Raw genomic sequence first — 18,459 nt, 5'->3', positions numbered from 1 at the left:
GATTGAAAAGGCCGAGTCCCCAGCCAAAAAAAAATGGGGGAAAGCCTCACGCCAGCCAACAGAAGGGCCTACATCTCTTCAGCAAAGGCCATGTACAGAAATGTTCATGACACCGCCATCTTTCATAGCCAGAAACTGAAAACAACGAAAAGCCCATCAACATTAGCGCTGGATAAAATTAATCGTATAATGAACAAGAATGAATGAATGACCACTGCATGCAGGTGACACAGCTGAATCTCACAGACTTCATGGTGAGTGAAAGAGACCAGTAGTAAAAGAATACAGATTGTATGACTTCATTTCTATACAAATTCAAAAACAGGCAAACGTGGATCTATGGTGTTAGCAATTAGGATAGTGGTTACCACTAGGGGCAGGCAGGGGCTGGAAGCAGGCTCTTGATGGTAGTGTTTCTTCATCCAGTTACTAGTTCCACACCATATGTGTGAATTTTGTAAAAATTCATCAAGTTGATATTTATGATTCGTGCTGTCCTCTGTTAAGTATATTATTCTTCAGAAAAAAGCTGACGTTTCTGAAAGTTCCGTACCCAAACACATCATAGTGAAATGTAGAACCAGAGATAAAAGCCTCTAGTGTGACTGGGTGGAGGTAGGGAGATAAAAGGATGAAGACAGAAAATAACTGAAGACTTCTTGAAAGTGATGTTGGAAGCTACAACACAATGGAGGAGTGCCTATAACATTCCTAGGGATTACTATTTGCAACCTTATCAGTCAGGTGAGGAGGTGATATGAAGACGTTTCGTGAAACAGTCTCAAAAAATGTGCACCCATGCATTCTTTCACAGGCGGTTTCTAGAAGATACTTCACAAAAGTAAGAGAACAGGGAAGACAGGATCCAAAAGATGGAAAGAGAACCTCCAAAATGGTGGTAAAAAGAAATCCCAAAACTGCCGCCCTGCAATAGGCTAGCAGTGCATCTGTGTGGCTTCCGGCAGGAGGACAAGGGTTCTAGAAGTAGTCTGAGGTGTGGGAGGAGGTGAACAGCTCTCTTGGGGAGTAGGGTGGTGAATGGTGGTGAGCACATAAAAACGTAAGCAAATGAAAACAGAAAAGATAATTCCTGACCATAGGAAAACAAAGACAGGAAAGGAAATGTCATGATGGTACACTATGGTGAACAATATTTATGTTTTATAAGTGTTGAAAAATGACTTAATTTTTTTAAACCTTCATATTAGAAGAGGGGAAAAGAAAAGTGCATTGTGCCATGAGAAAGAAGTTAGGGACAAGGTCTGAGTCTTAATAGGCTATGAAAGGAGGTCAATACTATGTATACTGTGTGTATAATACTTTAATAATTAATTTTCAAAACAGTAATCATCAGAAGAAAAATAATTGGTCCATCTGCAGCACAATGAGAATTGTTTCTTACAGTAGCTTCTATTTAATTGGGGAAAGTAAAGTTTTCCATTTCTTGATCATAAAGTGCACTTTAGTGTTTTTGTCCAGTTCTATAAACGTTAGAAAATCAAATTTAAAGCACAATGGTAGAAAATCAAATTTAAAACATGCTTCTGTTTTCTGAGTTAATGTTCTTTGTAATAATTACAAAAGTGGACTTATATTATTCGAGTGTGTTGCTTAGCTTTTGCTTATAGTGTATTCCTGTCACAACTGTGTGGGGGAAATTGAGGGGGGGGAAGGTGTGCATTAGTTCAAATAAGTGGAGTAATAAAGTTTAGTAAGCATGGCACCTGACATCTTTGCAGTTTTCCTGCTGAGGCAGTTAATCCTAGAAATTTTTCCCCAAATGCCCAGGTGGTTAAAATGGGCCTGGTGGGAAACCTCTTACTCTCCTTACTAACATTGCTCATCCTTTTGGCTTTGAGAAAGTAGCAGCACACACATACATGCACACGCACACACCTTTTAATGAAGTCTTCAATTCCCCCAGAATGGTGAATTTCAAAGAAGTTCTGTATCACTTTCATGAGAAGCAATTTATTTTTTCCAAATCTTGACAATGATGAAACTTCAGAATGAAACGAGCAAGTATGGAAGTTCCCCCCTTATCTTCTCTGAGGGCTGACAAAGCAGAGCTTCCTAAGAAGTCTCTCCGTTGGTGTTGGAGGCTTGTCAACACAGGGTTTAAGGTTTGTGATCACTTCGTGAGAGGGCAGACAGAGAAAGCCCAAATGCGGAAAGCTCTAGAGAAGAGCCTTCTTATCCATGTTGTCATGATCATGGTCCCCACAGAAAATACGAATAACACGACACAGACTTGGGAAGAAATCATTGCTCATTCACATTCCCTCTCTTAACCTATGTCAGCCATTGACCAGTCTCTCCAGTGTTGTAAATGCGAGACAGTGCAAACCAGGTTGATAGCAGGATGAAAATGCAAATCTTCAAAAAGATGGAAGATTCTATGGAGTTCTTGAAAGTGATGTTCAGAAACAGGCTAAATCACAGGAAAGAGATTCGCAGAAAAAAAAAAAAACGATCGCTAAGGATAATACTGTGAGAGATGCCTCAGAAAGGATGATGTGAATTTTTAAAAATTTAAGGGAGGCCCTTGGAAAATTGATGAGCCCTTCCTTTAATATTTGTGGCAAAAATGACCATTTTAATAATCAAGCTGTACAATGCAAACTTGAAGTGAAGGGTATTACATTGTGCCAGCATAAATTGTTGTCAGATAAAATATAGCCCTTGAGGTCAGTGATTTACTCACTTTGTTCATTCTGAGAACTAGCATGATATTGCAATAATATCTAAATTTTGATCAACATAAAAAGAAGCCAACATTTTCATAATATTAAGTTTCATCAATTAAGCTTTCTTCCCCCCCAAAAAAGATTTATTTGCAAAATTTAGCCATGATTTAAGTGAATTCATTTTTTTAAAGATTTAATTTATTTATTTGAGAGAGTACGCACAGGGGCGGGGGTGGAGGTGCCTGGGGAGGGGCACCCTCCCAGGGCATCCAGGCACCCCCTAAGTGAATTCATTTATGTGGTCTTTTCTGGTGTCAGTTTTTTTGGATATAAGGATCTCCTGGAGTACTTTCAAAATGTATTATGTTGTAGGTGTTTCTGTTATTTTTCATATTGATTAATGTGTATGCTTAAAAAACGTGTACCATGACTCAGTAGTGTAGCCTATAATATTTAACACTTTTCTATAGATTAAAGCACAGCCAACACTAAACATAGTTTTTTTACTTATTCAACGTGAGAGATACAGAGATGAATAAGATGTATTTCCTGCCTTCATACAGCTCACAGTCTAACAGGGAAAACAAAATGATACGAACAGCCACAGGGCAAGCACTTGGCAGAATGTACATAGATGGCACACAAGAAGAGATTACCTGAGTGCACAAAGTATTTTCTTGAGAAAAGCAGGGCTTCGGGGAACCTGGGTGGCTCAGTCGGTTAAACGTCTGCCTTCAGCTTAGGTGGTGATTTCAGGGTCCTGGGATGGAGCCCCGCTTTGGGCTCCACGCTCAGTGGGGAGTCTGCTTCTCCTTCCCCCTCTGCCCCTCCCCCACAGCTAGTGCGTGCACGCTCTCTCTCTCTCAAATAAATAAATAAATAAAATCTTTTTAAAAAAAGAGGGATTTCAAAATACAAATCTTTGGATATTATTTCGTCTTCACTGATTTGCATTTGGATGTTCTGCCCTTGCATGAAATGCTTTTGTTAAAGGGCATTGTAAGAAATAAATTTTATGTATATATAATGAAATTCTAACTGCATTTGCTGTAGAAAGGCAGTTTAGAGCATTGATTTCTCCATCGTTTTTATGAAATTGACTCTCTACCCAAACCCCCTCTCCCCCACTCCTTCCTACCCCCCTACCCCCAANTACCCCCAACCCCCACATTTAAGTAGGGCCCCAGATGTGGGCACTCTCCCTGAGGTCCACTAATTGGAAAGCCTTGGTTGAATGCAGGGGTGAATGTCACAGGCTCTAGGGCCAAGAGAGAAGGGTGAATGCACTACAAAGCCAAGGGGACAGATGAGGAGGCCCAGAGAAGAATAAAACAGTTTCCCAGAAACTAGAGCAATTTCCTCAGCCAAGGAGGATAACTGCAGTTGTTTTTACTATGGGTGGCCGTGGCCCTAGAGTAGATGGGAAGGGAATATAGCTCACTGCTTAAGAGTCTTTGAGAACATAGGCAAAACCCTAGATCCCTGGGGGAAGTGTATGATTCTTCTCTCATCAAAAATTATGTGATTGTCTCCCCTTTTACCTTTTGTCTTAAATTGTGGTAAAATATACATAAAATGTATCATCTTAACCATTTTTAAATGTACAATTTAGCACTAATAAAGTACAAGTATAGTTTAGTGTTAAATATATTCACACTGCATCTCGAGATGTGGCTCTCGAGAACTTTCTCATTTTGCAAAACTGAAACTCAGTAAACTCTGTGTAAACAACAGCAGCCATTTCCCCCTACCCCCCGCTCCAGGCAACCACCATTCTACTTTCTGTTTCTATGACTTTGACTACTTTAGATGCCTCATGTAAGTGGAATCTTACAGTAGTTGTCTTTTTGTGGCTGGTTTGTTTTCACCAATGATATTGTCCCCGAGGTTCATCCATGTTGCAGCAAGTGACAGACTTTCCTTCCTTTTTAAGGCTAAATTATATTCTGTTGTGTGGATATACCACTTTGTTTATGGATATTTAAGTTGCTTCCGTCTTTTGACTATGGTGGTGAATTCTTTTATTGAACATGGGTGTAAAAATATCTCTTCCAGATACTGCTTTCAGTTCTTTTGGGTATATATCCAGTGTGGGATTGCTGGGTACTTTTGTCATTTTCTTTTTAATTTCTTGAGGAACCACTATACTGTTTTCCATGATGGCTGTCAACAATGCACAGGGGTGCCGTTTCTCCACATCCTTTCCAACACTTGTTATTTTCTGTTTTTTTTATAGTAGCCATCCTAATGGGTGTGAGGTGGTATCTCATTGTGGTTTTGATTTGCATTTCTTTGATGATGAGTGATGCTGAGCCTCTTTTCATATGCTTTTGGCCGTTTGTATATCATCCTTGGAGAAATAGCTATTGAAGTTCCTTGCCCATTTTTAAATCAGGTTATTTGATTTTTGTGGTTCTTGAGTTGTGGGAGTTCTTTATATATTCTGGATATTAACCGCTTACCCATATGATTTGCAAATATTTTCGCCCTTATGCGGATTACTTTTTCACCCTGTTGACTGTATCCTTTGATGCACAGAATTTGATATGTTTGATGTCCCATTTGTCTATTTTGAGTTTTTGCCTTTACTTTTTTTTTTATGGTGGCGTATCTAAGAAATAATTGCCAAATCCAATGTTGCAAAGTTATCCCCTATGTTTTTTCTAGGATTTTTATAGTTTTAGGTATTTAATTCATTTTGAGTTAATTTTTGTATATGGTGTAAGGTAACTTCCAATTTCATTCTTTTGCATGTGGATATCCAGTTTTTCCCGCACCATTTGTTGAAAAGACTTGTCTTTTCCCCCATCGAATGATCTTGGCTCCCTTGTTGAAAATCATTTGACCATATATTCGAGGGTTTATTTCTGGGCTCTCTATTCTATTCCATTGGTCGATATGTCTAACTTTAATCCCCTTTTACCTTTGATGGTCAGGAAGCTTCCCAGCTAAATTCAGAGCTCAACGATAACATTGATGTGGCCCTTCATGATGTGAAAGTTGATGTTCTCTTTTTTTCTCGCCATGGCCTTGAACTTTTTCTTTTATTTAAGTTTTTCCTGGTCCACATTCTTGATTCCTATTTCTTTTTTATCGGTATGCTGTGGTCTATGCTCTTATGGTGAAGGACCCTCTATCCTCTATGGATAGAATGAGGCAGCCCATTACTCACACACAGCCACTCGAATGCTCGCGATCTCACTGCAGAGGCATGGCCTCACACGTGCAATAACGCAAGACAGAATCTGTGTCACCACATGCAGGATCAGATATTAAGCTCAGGGAGATAGAAAAGGAAGAGAACAATGTGGGACAGAATGTCCAGGGCAGGTTGTACTTGGGCTGGAAGGAATGTTACTGTTTGGATTGATAGCCACAGAGGTAGATAAAACAGAGCTTTCCCTCAAAAGGAGGAGCCTTGTAAGGCTAAAGTGACAGGCAGGACTGACCCTGTGCTGAGCCAGAGGATGCGGCTTGACTGAGGATGTGTGAAGTGGCTGAGAATGGGAAGGTGGAAGGGGACCAGCTCACGAAAGAATAACCAGGATGAGGAATTTAGATGGTCCTTAATCTTTTTCACTTGCCCACCTTCCTGGGAAGATCAACATGGTCTCCTCCAGGATATAGTGGAGAGTTTTCAAACTAAGGTTTTGGACCAGCATTGTTTTTTTATGAAAGAGAAAATTCCACAATGCTCTGCAGATAGCAAGTAGAAGTATTGTTGCAGTTGTGTGTGTGTGTGTGTGTGTGTGTGTGTGTGTACATGCTGGGTCACAGGGTGAAATGCAGTCAAAAAGTTGGAAAGACACTGGTGTAGAAGAAATTCTGTGGTTCTGGTACAGATTTAAAATGGGAAGCCCTCACATTGAGCCACGTGAGAGTGCACCACAGTTTTGTGAAGTCTTTGGGCTGTGGTGACACAGATGTCCCCCCATCTGTCCAATCCGAGATCCTCCCAGCAGGGGACATTGCAAGGGGTACTGGATTCAAGACCCTTTGCTCAGCCCCACTCCTCACTTCTGATGAATCCTTCTCTTTACCCTCCTGAACGTGAACCCATGTAGTATGTAGTGGAAAGAGTTGCTGTTTTAGATTCAGCGGATCTGGGCTCGAAGCTAGTTCAGCCACTTACTAACAAAGTTATGAAGCTATGCTGAGCCCCGGTTGCCTCTTCTGTAAAAATGGGGAGAAATAATACCTATCTGATAGAGTCATAGTGAAGATTTAATGTCCTCTTCAAAGAAGTTGTTTATAATACACTTCTAGGCGTATATCTACGTAAGTATTCATGTGCCAAGATTTATACACATGGATGATTAGTTGCAGTCTTACTTCTAGAACAAAAACTTTAGAAGCACATAAATCCCTAATAGGGAATTGATTTTTTTTTAGAATTTCGATATATCAGTAGATTGGAATACTATGTAGCTATTAAAAAGAGTGAGTTGTGGGGCGCCTGGGTGGCGCAGTCATTGAGCGTCTGCCTTCAGCTCAGGGCGTGATCCCGGCATTGTGGGATCGAGCCCCACATCAGGCTCCTCCACGAGGAGCCTGCTTCTTCCTCTCCCACTCCCCCTGCTTGTGTTCCCTCTCTCGCTGGCTGTCTCTCTCTCTGTCAAATAAACAAATAAAATCTTTAAAAAAAAAAAAAAAGAGTGAGTTGTACCTAGATCTACTGATAAGGAAAGATATTTGCAACACAATTTTTTAAAAGATTTTATTTATTTATTTAAGACACACACACACACACACACACACACACACAGAGCGTGCTCATGGGCAGGGGGCAGGGCAGAAGCAGGCTCCGCACTAAGCAGGGAGCCCGGAAGCAGGGCTTAATCCCAGGACCGTGGGATCATGACCTGAGCCAAAGGAAGCTGCTTTACCAACTGAGCCACCCGGGTCCCCCCTATTTGCAACACTATTAAGTGGAAAGAAACAAGTTGTAAAACCATGATCCCATTTATTTATTTATTTATTTTAAAGATTTTATTTGAGAGGGAGAGAGAGAACATGCGGGTGCACCAGGTGGGGGAGGGGCAGAGGAAGAGGGAGAAGCCGACTCCCTGCTGAGCAGGAAACCCGACCGTGGGGCTCAATCCCAGAACCCTGAGATTATGACCTGAGCCGAAGGCAGACACTTAACTGACTGAGCCACCCATGCACCCCTCCGTTTTTAAAAATGCATCTATTTTTTGGAAATATGTAAAGAAATGCTACAGTAGCCTAAAGACAGGTATAGTAGTGATCTCTGGAAGTCAGAATTACGAGGGACTTTACATTTCTGTTCTGTCAATTTTTCTTTTTTTATGGTGGGCATATGTGAAATTTATATTCAGAAAAAAATTAGCTGGATATACATATCTGCATGCACATGCTTGTGTTACCTAGCACAGTAATTCTGGGCAGACAGTTAGACCCTCTTGGAAGTGAGTGGTTATTCACAAGTATTCACTTTCAACACGGGTGGTCTGCATTTTTAAATCGAATATTTCTATAGCAGTAAGACCACTGTGCCTGGGGTTTCTGTGTGAAAATATACCTATTTTTCGTTCCTGATAGACTGAGTATTATAGTTGAGGCCTGTTCTCTTTTACGTTTTAATCAGTGGTCTCAGGGCTCCCTTCACAGGATATGCCATCCTTCATTTTAATTTTTAAAATTATAATAGCAATTTAAGCTCATCTTAAATATTCAAACAATACTGGAGTTTATCAGGTAAAAACTGAAAGTCCCCATTCTCACCCCTGCCCTTCAGTCCCATTAACTCAAGCATAGAGATGGTTCAGTGTGTGGTCTTCAAAACGTCTATCGTACGCACATGTCTATGTGTATATTTCTGTTACATAAGTAAGATTATATCNACCGTTTAATCAGTGGTCTCAGGGCTCCCCTCACAGGATATGCCATCCTTCATTTTAATTTTTAAAATTATAATAGCAATTTAAGCTCATCTTAAATATTCAAACAATACTGGAGTTTATCAGGTAAAAACTGAAAGTCCCCATTCTCACCCCTGCCCTTCAGTCCCATTAACTCAAGCATAGAGATGGTTCAGTGTGTGGTCTTCAAAACGTCTATCGTACGCACATGTCTATGTGTATATTTCTGTTACATAAGTAAGATTATATCATGTATACCAATAAACATCTTCCCATATTATAGATTTAGATATAATGCATCCTTTATAAGAACCACGTAATAGTCCACTTTGTAGGTGTGTCATAATTTATTTCACCGTTCCCTCTGTTGTTATAATTCTTGCTATTGCTAACAGTGCCCCAAAATATTTGAACATATGTGATTGCCCACTTCAGTGAGCAGATCTATAGGATAAATTCTTACAAGCGGAATTAGTGTTGTTTAAAAGATACCTATGCGAATAGTAATTACTATCATATTGCACTAACTTACACTTCTACCAGCAGTGACCGTATCAATTCCTTTTCCCCATACACACCCCTTCACCTAGATTGTAGTTATTGTTATTTTAAAGCCTGTTATATGACAAATGGATCCAGTTGTGTATTTTGAATTTTCTTTTATTGAAGATGAACATCTCTTTGTTGCCACACCTATCTGGAAATGTTATGCGTGTCTGCAGATCCAGTGGGAAGGTTGGCCTGGAGTCTGACTCTTGGTTAAATGGTGGTGGGGATATATTAATATGCTTAGAAACGGGGAAAGGAAGTCTTTGAGATGCTAGCCTGCAGTCTTCCCAGTGTTGCCTCATTGAAATAAACTTTCCTGTTTCACCATCCAAAAAAAAAAGGAAAAAAAAATGCTTAGAAACATGGTCCAGGATAGAGCATTAAAAAGAATAGACAGAGCAGATGGTACGACCTAGTATAGTCATGGTTTCATATTTGGACCTCATTGGCAGGAATGGGGGATAGGTTGGCTGATAGCCTGTTTCTATGCATAGAAATCAATAAATGTATGGCTGCTGATTCAGCAGTCCTTAGCTCTTCACCTAACTGAAATGGATCATTCTAGTTCAACTTTTTTTGAAACTACGGAAATCTTGTCCGTTATTCTCTATGTACGTTTTCCCACAGAATCTGGCATGCTATTGATTCAGCATCTGGAAGAGCCAATACCAGTTTATCAAGCCTGCAATCATCAGCCACGGTGCCTCGTACGCATAAGCGATTTCATGAGACTTATCATTAGAATTACTGCTTGAAATCGTCATGTTTTAAACCTCTGTAAGGAAACTTGTCAATGTGGCAAAATGTAGGCAGAGCCTTCAATGCAGAAAGAGTGTTCAGATATCTTTACAACCGGTTTTTTGGTGATAGCTCCATCACTTCTTATCTCCTTAGTTGTCAGTGGTAGATAGGGCTTGTATTGCCCAGCATAGGTGAACTATTAAGTTTGTTTCCATACAGATTATTTCCACCTTTCAGAGCTAGCAGCCTTTGGTTCAAGTGAAAGCCTGTCTGAGCAGGGACATCACTAAGGGAAGGGGGGCAGGTAGAAAGACTGGCCTCTGGGCCCACTGTGATGGGACCAGACAAGGAACTCAGGCCACCACAGTCTTGTTCATCAGTTAGGACATGTTTATTGGTTTCACCATCCTAGGATCCAGAGATACCTACTTGTAAAAGGACATGGTTCTTTCTCACTATTCAAGACCTTCAAAAGCATTTTAACCTCAGGACACCTGGGTGGCTCAGTTTGTTGTGTCCAACTCCTGATTTTGGCTCAGGTCATTATTTCAGGGTCTCAGAGTCCTGGGATCGAGCCCAGCATCAGGCTCTGCGCTGAGCTTGGAGCCTGCTTGGGATTCTCTCTCTTCTTCTCCCACTTGTTCTCTCTCTCTTTTAAAAAAAAAAAAAAAAAAAAGGCATTTCAATCTCAGGCAAATCTCAGGTAAGAAATTCTCCTGGTTTTTGGTTTTTTTTTTTTGGTAGCTTCCATGAGGTAAGCCCAGTGGTTCTCATCTGTGTTTATACCTATCAGCTTTTCCCCTGTGACTTCATGTCTTGAGATTTCATGTGTTCCAAACACACTGCATTTACAACTAGTTCATTTTTTTTTTAAGTCAAGCAGATGTGTATTCAACTGCACATAGGACGTCTGGTCAACCTGTGGCAACCGGTATTACCTCATGAGTTTATGTAAACTCAGTCAAAGGCAAGGGAAGGTGCTAAGATAGTACTTTCGTGGGCAAACATGATATTACCCTCCCCCCATCACAGTAGTTACCTTCTTTGTTTTCCTAAAACGGGAACGATTCTGGGCTGAGAACGCCTTAAGTTATCCCTTCTAAATGGTACGAATCACCCCTCTGACTTTCCTAAGTCATTTGTGGTTGGCCTCGTGAGAGGGTACATGGTTCAAGATCACCCACTTCACTCCTGCACCTGAAAAAAGACAGGGCACATTTTACATTTTGCTGGCAATGGAAGACCCGAGTGGAAAGTTTTACATAGAAAACAGCCTAGGAAGCGAGTGGCCGGTCGCGGGCACTGGAGCACACCGAGTTCCCTGTCTGGGATCAGGTTGTTAAGACCATGTGAGGATGAGATGCTGTAAAAGTGTCTGCCTTTTCCAGTTCAGTTTTACCAGAGTCCATAAATCCACTGACAGGTTTCTTTAAACAGTCGTTCTCAATTTTCAATACAATTTAAAAATTAACACCTGGTTTGCTTTTTTAAAAGTTTGATGTGTGAGGTAGGACGTAGGAAGAGTGGGGATTTGGGAGTTATGGAAGGCACCGTAAGAAAAGAACACAAGTTTTCCGTGATTAGACATATTTGACTTTGAAAGCTGGCTTCACCAAGTAGTTGGCTATGTGACCTTGGGAAAGTTAGTTTGAAGCCTTGAGTCGCTTCTCTGTGAGTGGGAATACTACTTCCTCGCCATCTCTGAGTCTCGTTATGAACCATAAAGAACAAATATGGAACGGCACAGCCTGGTGCTCGGCGTGGGTCCGGGCTCAGTGAGGGAGAGCTTGCCTGTCTCCCTCCCCATCTCTTTGTAGGTCACATGGAATCAGAGCCTTCTCTTTCGTGTGTATGTAAGGGACCCTGGATGCTACATGATGATGCTGACTGAGGAAGTGATGAGCCATGAGGAGGGGGTGGGTAGCAGGCAGGTAGTCCTGTTTGGCCCATGGAAGCAAGTCCCCCAAGCCACTGCAGACTGGAAAACCTCTGAGGAAGGTCAGAAGAGGCTCAGCAGTGGGAGCTCTCACCATGTTCAGGCTTGACTCACCTGGGCCACTGCCAGCTCAGGTGGGGCTTGGTCATCCCCCGTAGGGAAGGGGAAGCCATGCCTGCTGGGATTAGCGGAAGGGCCAGGTGAGAGTAGGTTGAGGGTTCTGTCCATTGTCTTGCCTCTAGCCGGTGCCTTCTCTCCCTAAGTCTCTCTTAGAACCGAAGCTTCAGTCCTGGCAAACAGGAGTCAAGGGACTTATGTCTAGGTGCCAGCAACTGCTTCCCCAGGTGGGGTCCTGTTCCCTTTCTGAAATAAGTACTCCTTCCAACCTTCTCTCCTACCTCCCTGGAGAGCGAGAAGACCCTGCTTTGGTGAGGACGCCTGAGCTGCCTGGTCTCCAGGCTACTTGCCAGACTGCAGGCTCGCGGCCCCCTTCTTGACCTACCTGGCCTAGAAGCCCTCATGGCTGTGGGATACAAAGAAAAAGACCATCAGCGGGATGTGTTGAAAACACTGAGATAAGAAATGAGTGGCTCGTGGGAGCAAAGACCTCAGGCTGATTGTGATCTGAGAAGCTGAGACAAAACAGCACCGAGTATTTCTAAATCACTAGGACAATTGTGGAAGACAGCAAGAGAATGAAGATGGTCCATCCTTTGACCTAGCCCTGCCACGGGAAGGCAGAGTGCTGCAGTGGGAGAAAGCAGGCACTGTGACATCAGATAGCCCCTTTCTGCTGTCTGTCCTGGGACAAGTGCCTCAATAGTGATGGTGGAAATGAGACTGCATTAGTATTTCTTGCCGTTCACAAGTACTCAGGTCTTAGCCTGTGCCAAGCAGCGTTAGATACTTATCTGCAAAATGGGAATACAAAAACACTATCTCATAGAGTTGGAGAAATAATGAATAGTAACTTCGAGTCAGTGGTATACAAGAGGTGTTCAGTAAATGTAAACTTTCTTCTATGACGACCGGTCCTAATGAAATAATAAAAAGGAGCAGATGATCTTCCTTATGTACGAGGACGTAACCTGGAAGCCACTGTCTCTCTTTAGGTCTGTTAATATTTGCTTTACATATTTAGGTGCTCCTATGTTAGATGCATTAATATTTACAGATGTTATATCCTCTGGTTGGATTGACCCCTTTGTCATTAGGTAGTGCCCTTCTTTGTCTTTTATTACAGTCTTTGTCTTCGAGTCTGTTTTGTTTGATGTAAGGATAGCTACTCCTGCTCTCTTTGGTTTCCGTTTACATGGACTATCTTTTTCCATCCCTTCCCTTTCACTCTGCATGTGTCCTTACATCCGAAGTGAGTCTCTTCTAGGCAGCATAGAGATGGGTCTTGTGGAAGCCACCTTCGTGTCCAAAAACAGGAAAAGGTTTAACAGATTATGACAGAATGTGATGCAGCCACTGAAATATTTATGAGAAAAATATAAAAGGGAAAGTGTTTGCGATGTTATGTCAGATCCATAAAGCAAAATGCAAACTTGCAGATGTACACCGATCACAGCTATATAAATTAAAGCGTAGACAAGGATTTGGAAACAAAATGTAATAATTAAAGGTAGACATAGGTTCTTTAATGTTGTTATATACTGCCTTCCAATTAAAAAACAAAACCAAAAAAAAGCCCAACGAAAACACAAGCAGCGCCAGGTGCTACAAGTAGCAGCTGCCGTCAGCATGATCGGGATCGCCTTGGCAGGTGTCAGATATGAAAAGGATTCCAGTCGTTTTCACCACACCAGCATATGCAGAGAGTGCGCCCTATTTTATTTGTGGTTCTTACGCTAAGAACGGAACACATCTTTGGGACAAATCCTGAAAAAAACTTTTTTTTGGTTTCAGTAGATATACACCGCGTGCTAATCAACCTGTTGTACTCTGTCAACCCAGTAAAATGTCATGGTCCAATGATGAGAAGTTGACTTTACTAGGGAAGTAAGGAAGCTCTCTTTTAAAAGGCCTCTTCCCTTGCTCAGCCGGGCTTTAGGAACATGCGATTGTCTTTGACTAGAGAAGAGTGGTGCTGTAGCGCTTAACCTCTGAGGAGATTATTTCATAAAATATTGATTTTTTTTGCACATAAAGGAGATAGTTCATGAATAGAAAATGTAAGCATAAGCAAAAATTCTTTCTCTCAGTTCATGAACACGAAAAGTAATGAATCCAGCTTACCAACGGAGGCTGACATCTACTATTCCTCTGGGGGGGTGGGCAGAGCTAGAATATTCTTCCTTAATGTCATAAGTCCAAGAACAGATATGCCCCAAAGAGACTAACCTGGACTGCGCAGCCGTTTACTATAAGCTGTGAAAGCCACGTCATAGACCTTGTTGCAAGTTAAGACTAGTTTGCCTCTGGACCTCCCAAGCTACAACTGGGCCTTTTCCCCCATCAGACTCCTGTTCGTTAGTTGTTGCTGGCCAGTGTGGTTTACTAGCTATTGCTGTGTTGTGAAAGCCGGCAGCAACACCACAGCATCTCACAACTGTGTCCTTCACCAGCCGCCCCACCCTTCCTAGCATACCGATGATCTATCTTCACTCTTGCCCTTACTCCGTAGCAGGTAGCTCTCCTGCGGTTCCAACAGCCGGGTGTGGAGGAGAAGGAGTGGTCCCAGAATCTAGAAGCATGTTAGTTCACGTGCTGTCCCTAACTGAGCTATCTTGAGCAAGTCAGTGAATCAGTCTTAGTGTTTACTTCCTTGACTGTGGGTAAGGAATGGTGACAGATGTTCTGCAGATCAAATGAGAAAATGCAAGTGAAAATGCTTTTAAAAATAAATGCAGTGGCCACAATGAGATACTCATTCACACCCACTAGGACGGCAATAAGCAACAAGACAAGATAATAACAAATGTTGACAAGGATGTCGGGAAATTGGAACCCTCATATTTTGCCAGCTGGATTGTAAATGGTACAGCTGCTTTGGAAAACAGTCTGGCAGTTCCTCAAACAGTTAAACATAGAGTCACCGTAAGACCCAGCAGTTCCACTCCTGGGGATGTGCCCAGGAGAAATGAAAACATACATCTGTACAAAAGCTTGCACATGAATGTTCGCAGCAGCATTATTCACTGTAGCCAAAAAGTGGAAACAACCCAAGTGTCCATCAGCTCACGAGTGGATGAATCAAATGTGGTACGCCCATACACTTGCATATTGTTCAACGAGGGAAGGGTATGCAGAACTGACATGGGCTACAGCACGAATGCATCTTGACAACATTATGTGAAGTGAAAGAAGCCTTTCGCAGAAGGCCACATATTGTGATTTCATATATGTAAAATCTCCAGCATAGGAAATTCCATAGAGCTGAAAAGTAGATGAATTGTTGGAGGGCTGGGAGTTGGGGGAAGAATGGGTAGCGGCTACTCATGGGTCCAGGATTTCTTTTTGGGGTGATAAAGTTGTTCTAAAATTGATTTGTTGGTATACACTGCAAATTTACTAAAAACCATAGAATTTTTTAGTTTAAATGAGTAAATTGTACGGTATGTGAACTTTATCTCAATAAAGCCATTATGGAAAAAAAAATAAGTACAATGCAAAGGCATTAATAGTGATACTGTGTTTTCTGCAATTACCGAATAGAGCTGAACCTCAGCAAGGATCCGTTCAGGGCCTCATTGACTTACTACCAACATCTGTGAGATCAAGATGTATCTTGTAATTTAGGAAGATGCCTTCCAGTGTGTTGACCAGGCCACAGTTGTCATTGCCTACGTGTCATGAGCTTCAAATGCACCACGGTCCAGGGGAACATGGGAAATGGGTGTCCGTTGCTTGCAGTAAACTCCCAGAAGGAAGAATGAAGCACTCTTTAAATTCCAAGAACCAAATGTTTATGAGAAAGGGAGTGGGGAAAATGAGAAATCATCACATGCTTGGCAGTATTCTTGAAGCAAGAATCAAAAATAGACAAGCAAAGAGCCCAGCCCCAAGAGCTTTTCGTACTTTAGGATTCTTTTAAGAAATGCTGCCTCACCAATGCCCCCGACGGTATCGAGGGTGACATCGAGTGGATAAACAGGGACACGGACTCTGAGTCAAACAAATGATCTGGGAGGCAGGGGCTCTGAATATGAAGACAATGTAGGAATATTTTTTTTCTGTTTTATTGTATTTTTTTTATTTATTTTATTCATTTAAATTCAGTTAGCCAACATTTAGTACATCATTAGTTTTTGATGTAGTGTTCAGTGATCATTAGTTGCGTGTAACACCCAGTGCTCATCACATCACGTGCCCTCCTTAATAATGCCCATCACCCAGTTACCCCCACCCACCCATAGGAATATTTTAAATCAACTTATTTTCCCTGTGCTTTCCTTTTTCTGTTTTCCTTTTTAAAAATCAAAGTTTGAAAGAGCAACTTCGTAATGTATGCAGTGAAAATCGTAAGTGATAAGAAAGCATCATCTGATAGTTTAATTGGCAACATTTTTTCTAAGTGCTACATAATATAATGTTGCATCCTAGAATCAGAGGTCTTATACTTGATAATGTTTGGTACTTATTAAAGGTAGTTCATGAGGGTGGTGAGAACCTCTAAGTTGAAGGTAACATCTCTAGCTGTTGCACTGAAAAATATTATAGTGGTGCCAAGGCCAGCCCTGCCAACCTGTGCATCCACCAAGAAGAGAAAACAAGGGGCCCCTGGGTGCCTCAGTCGGTTAAGCGCCTGCCTTCAGCTCAGGTCATGATCCTGGGGTCCTGGGACTGAGCCCTGTATCACTCTCCCTGCAGGGAGCCTGCTTCTTCCTCTGCCTCTGCCCCTCCCCCTGCTCATGCTCTCCCTCTCTCTCTCTCTCAAATAAATAAATAAAATCTTGGGGGAAAAAAGAGAAAACAAATTAATAGTATAATTCTAGCTTCCTGAGTGTTAGAATTGACACCTGTTCTAGGACTTCCGTAGAATTTTTATTAGTAGCGAGTGTTGTTTGCTGTTAATGACCCCTTACTCTGCCAGACACTGCTATATTTTCTTTTCATGTATTTTCTCATTGGTGCCTAACAACATGATATGTAGAAGGTGGTACTATTTCCTATTTTATAGTAAAGGGAGCTGAGGTTTAGCAATATTATCATTATTATTATTATCATTTGTTATTATTTGTTGTCATTTAGCAACAAATGACAGAGCTAGGACTTGAATCCATCTGCCTGAAAAGATCATGCTCTTGACTTCTCTGCCAGAACACATTGTGGCAGATTCTAAATTGAATCTTAAAATCACAGACAAGTAAACAAATGGCCATAGAAGTTATACGGTAGTTGCAGACTTCTGGGCATTCTCTAATTATGCTAATGGTCAGTGAGGCCAACACTGCATTTCCCATGTTCTAGATGGAAGTTGGAACAAGAGAAATAAGAATCTGTAGTTAAAGGCTCCACCTTTCTCATTCTGTAAGTTCTGCTAATCAGTTATTGAAACTAATTAAGTTTCTGTCTTCCACCTTCATTCTCTGAACATTCTGGTTTTACTTTTGTGTGCTGAAACACCCGTGGAGAGAACTGCAAAGGAGTTGAGATGCAGAGCCAGAACAAGGATATCTTATAACAGAATCCCCAGACACAGAGCTTTAGAGCTAAATGGGATCCCAGAGATGGGCACACATCAAAACCATCTATGCAGCTTTTCCCAGACCTGTTGAGTGCGAATATCAAGGGAATTGGGCTAAGAATTGGATTTTCAGGACGCCTGGCTGGCTCAGTCTGTTAAGCGTCTGCCTTTGACTCAGGTCATGATCCTAAGGTCCTGGGATCAAGCCCCGAGTTGGGCTCCTTGCTCCGTGGGTCGTCTGCTTCTCCCTCTGCCTGCCACTCCCCCTGCTCATTCTCTCTCTGTGTCTCTCTGAGAAGTAAATAAAATCTTTTTTTTTTAATGAAGAATTAGATTCTTAGTGGTTCTCAAAACAGGGTTCCTGGACCAGCAACTTCAACACCACCTGGGAACTTGTTAGGAATGCAGATTCTTGGGCCCCACCCCAGAACTGCGGGTCAGAGACTCTGAGGCTGTGGCCCAATGATTTGCTTTATGAAGTCTTCCAGTAGTTCTGAAGCCTCCTAAAGTTTGAGAACCCACTGATCTAGAGCAAAAGTGTGGGTAGGATCCTAACATTATTCCTCCTTTTTGAAGTACATTGCGGCTCTATTTCAAATTCAATTAAAAAATATTTGTTTTCATATTTTATACATGATCTCTTTTAGAATTTGGAGTATTTAAAAGTACAAGAATCCTAGTGAAATTCTGATCTTATTCTCCTACTCTCCTCCTTGGGGCCTTACTCGACTTGACAATTAGCGCTGACTAAAAGTACCTTTTCTTAAAAAGTTCTATAGTCTGATGTGTTTTCTGCATTCAGTTATAAAGTATTAGCTGACAGAAACCACCTTGTTCTACTTGTATTTGAAACATTCCCATTTTAGAAATGCACAAATAGGTATGATATCATTAAAATTGTTCTGGAAAATTCCTTGGGAGATCCATTTGGCTATATAGGTATTTTATTAATATGATTGTTAAAACTCATTTTTCCAATATGTTGACACCAGGAAGAAAAATAGTGAAAAGTTGCTATAGCCAATAGGGAAA

The sequence above is a fragment of the Ailuropoda melanoleuca genome, chromosome 7 (genome assembly GCF_002007445.2).
Source record: "Ailuropoda melanoleuca isolate Jingjing chromosome 7, ASM200744v2, whole genome shotgun sequence".
Lineage (NCBI taxonomy): Eukaryota > Metazoa > Chordata > Mammalia > Carnivora > Ursidae > Ailuropoda > Ailuropoda melanoleuca.
Note: the sequence above shows the minus strand (reverse complement) of the source record.